Here is a 3,801-nt window from a genome sequence, read left to right as displayed (position 1 = left end):
TGTATATATATATATATATATATATATGTGTGTGTGTATGGTTTTTTTGGTGTTTGGCTTAGTGTTATGTTAGAATCATTATTATACTCTTATACCTTTTGTTCTTTACTATTTTGAATTGTTTTTAGCTTTATTTTTTTTTTTCATTTAAATGTTAAGTTTTGAAATTTTGTTGTATTCATTTGTCATTTTTATTTAATTTCTTTATTTTAAAAATGTGTATAAGTAGTATTTATAAAGTTTTAGCTTTTAGTTTTGGATGTGTCTTTAGTTGTTTTAATACTACAATTGATTGCTTCTGTTGTCCTCATTTGTAAGTCGCTTTGGATAAAAGCGTCTGCTAAATGACTAAATAAATAAATAAACAATAAATAAAAAGGTAGCGCCTGATGAGTGCATTCACACTGCATGGTAGAAAAATCGTTGCACTCATACGAATACATTTTTAAAGCCAAGCACTCTGAATTAGGCTAAACCATAAGTTAGGATTTAAAAGTTCTGTAATATTATAGCTACAAACTGACAGGCTTATCCTTAGGCTGATGATAGCCTACATGGGGCAACTTTTTGAGCAATGTTGCTGGGCAAGTTTGGGCAATGTTGCCGTCAACGGGCCACCAGGTGAGACACAGGGCCAACGACCGATTTAAAGTATCCAGGTAGAAATTTGTTACCCATTCTCAATGGGAAAGTGTCCAAGCAACATTGTTCAAAAAAAGTTGCCCGGCAAAATTGCTCAAAAAGTTGCCCCGTGTATCATCAGCCTAAGACTGTATTTAAGGGGCTTTGACCAGTCCCAGTGTTTACAATATGTAGGCCTATCTATACACACACACACACACCGAATATATCTAGACTATAATATATCTCAACAAAACGTAACTGTTGCGTGTGTGTGTGTGTACACCTCGTATTCCCATTCCCTACATTACAGGGACCAAATGACCCCACGATGATAGTAATACTAATAATTTTTGACCTTGTGGGGGCATCATTTTGGCCCACATGAGGAAAACAACTTGCAAATCATACTAAATTAAGTTTTTTGAAAATCTAAAAATGCAGAAAGTTTCCTGCGAGGGGTGGGGTTAGGGAAAGGGGATAGAAAATACAGTTTGTACAGTATAAAACCATTATGTCTATGGGAAGTCCTCATAAAACATGCAGACCTGTGAAATTTGAAGCTAAATTAAGAAGTAATTTCAGACTAAATTAGATATTAGGCAATAGCATCACCACAATGTTTCTTATTCTTTCCACTTCTTTACTCTTATTGTTAAATGTCCTCTTTCCACCCACCTAATGTCAGTGACCAACTTTGTTTTTGGTGTAACTGAAACAGGATGTTGTTCTTACACCCACTTCCTCCCTATAAGCAGTTTCAGTGTTGTTACTGTTAGTAATCAAACACTTAAAAAAAATGCTTGTAAATTTGACAGAAAAAGTATACTGTTAACACCTGTTAACTGGTTAATATAAGTTACCCTTGCAATATACAAAAATAAATAAATAAAAAACCTAAGAAAACACATCACCACCTCGGTTGTGCATTTGCTAAACAGCCCGTTGTCAATTATTTCCAACATATTGTATTATTGTATTATTTATTAACACTGTATGATTTATTAACATAATTGCATTATAATTTCACTGTAAAATACTGTGAACTTTATGGTTTTGGAAGTAACAGCTATAAATTACTGTGTAATTATGTTTTAAAACAGTAAAAGGACTTTCCCGGAAGCGGCTGTGAGACACATCATATGATTATATTTTATTTTGTCAACAATAATTTACATTTGGATGTTTTGCATTACATTTGATGTTATTTAGTGTTTTAAACATTATTTTAGTGCTTGAGTCTAAAGTGATGTTGTTTAATCTTTGTGTTTATGACCATGTGCACCGTCCAGTTAACTGGCGAATGGCGGTTAATTCGTATGAATTCATATGCAATTTCATTCATATGGCTTCGTATGATCCACTTAAACTGCACAGCAATAATCACATTGTATAAGAATCAGTGATCTTAACGCTTCTAATCAGTTTAGAAACTATAACTAGGATAAATTCTTATAAATTCATATGATCTCATTCATACATTTATCGACAACTTGCTTACACAAGGTTAGGTTTACGGGTGAGGCTATGGGAGTGAAGCTTCATACTTCATATTTTCATATAAATCAAATTGTACAAATTCATACTAAATGAGTGCTGGAAATGTTTTATGGACAGGCCACATTAACTCTGGTTCAAGATGTAGCTTTCAGTTTTACCACCTTATTATGGTGGTTAACAGTACATTTCTATGGTTAAAATCAGATTTTTAGTTCTAGCTGGTATTAACATTATATAATTTCACTTTTAAACCTGCACTGTCTTTTTGCTCTCTTTGCCTTCAATTAGCATTTTAATGGGCTGTTGACTAATGAGATGAACACGTAGTCTGCCTCACTGACGCTGCTATTGATATTTCAGGCATCATTATCAAAACTTTCTCCATTTATAGAGACAAGTATGACCTTAATGTTGTTTTTATGTTCTTTTGGCTCATGGGTCTACCTCTCAAGGTGTTGAGAGACTTGTGTCATCATCCTGATCTTGATTGTGATGTGACTATAAATAAGTGCACACAATAACACAGCAAACGTGCACACTGCTTGACACCATTTTTCACGGTACAGAAACAGGTGAGGAGATTCTGTCTCAGAACGCACTGTACCTATTGAGTTTTTGATCTTATTACTTTAGGGGACTGTGAGGCTTGTTGTTGCACAGTTCATCTTTTGTCAATTTGAGCTCAAATCAGTGTAACAGCCCCCTTTGGAGATGAAGAAAGAAAGAAGAGGGAGAAATGGAGTGAGAACACAGTACAGACACAATGTGAAGGATGAATGTGAATGTTCTCTTAGAAAAATGTTTGCTTGATAACAGCAGGTTGCTAAATGAAGCTAAATGAAGCCAATCAGTTGTAATTGTTGCATTTTCAGTAAAGCTAAAGTACCCATCATGCATTAGAGGCTTAACCTGGGAGATTTTTTACTTGTCATTGAGAAATGAGTACACTGAAAAAATAGAAACAGTTAGCAATCTGAAATTGCTTGTAAATTTCACACTTTCATTACAAAGAAATGGTAACACATTAAATTAAACATGGATTATTTATTTATTTAATTAATTAATTAATTAATTAATCTATTTATTTATTCATTTATTTATGGTAAAACATACTCCAGAAATCTTTGTTTAATTTACAGATTCCAAAAATATGTTGTACAGTGTTAATAAAATACAATAAATATTTCTAGTAAGATTTAGTTGTTTTACATCAAAACATTTTTGTATTATTATATACATATGTGACCGTAGACCACAAAACCAGTCATAAGGGTCAATAAATAAGCTTTTCATTGATGTATGGCTTGTTATGATAGGACAATATTTGGCCGAGATACAACTATTTTAAAATCTGGAATCTGAGGGTTTAAAATCTAAATATTGAGAAAATTGCCTTTAAAACTGTCCAAATGAAGTCCTTAACAATGCATATCACTAATCACAAATTACGTTTTAATATATTTACGGTAGGAAATTTACTAAATATCTTCATGGAACATGATCTTTACATAATATCCTAAAGATTTATGTCATAAAAGAAAAATCGATAATTTTGACCCATACAATGCATTTTTGGCTATTGCTACAAATAAACCCGTGCTACTTAAGACTGCTTTTGTGGTCCAGGGTCACATATGTGTGTGTGTGTGTGTGTGTGTATATATATATATATATATATAT

Source organism: Sinocyclocheilus rhinocerous, unplaced genomic scaffold, assembly GCF_001515625.1.
Source record: "Sinocyclocheilus rhinocerous isolate Xijiao unplaced genomic scaffold, SAMN03320098_v1.1 scaffold510, whole genome shotgun sequence".
Classification (NCBI taxonomy): domain Eukaryota; kingdom Metazoa; phylum Chordata; class Actinopteri; order Cypriniformes; family Cyprinidae; genus Sinocyclocheilus; species Sinocyclocheilus rhinocerous.
This window is presented reverse-complemented; position numbering follows the sequence as displayed.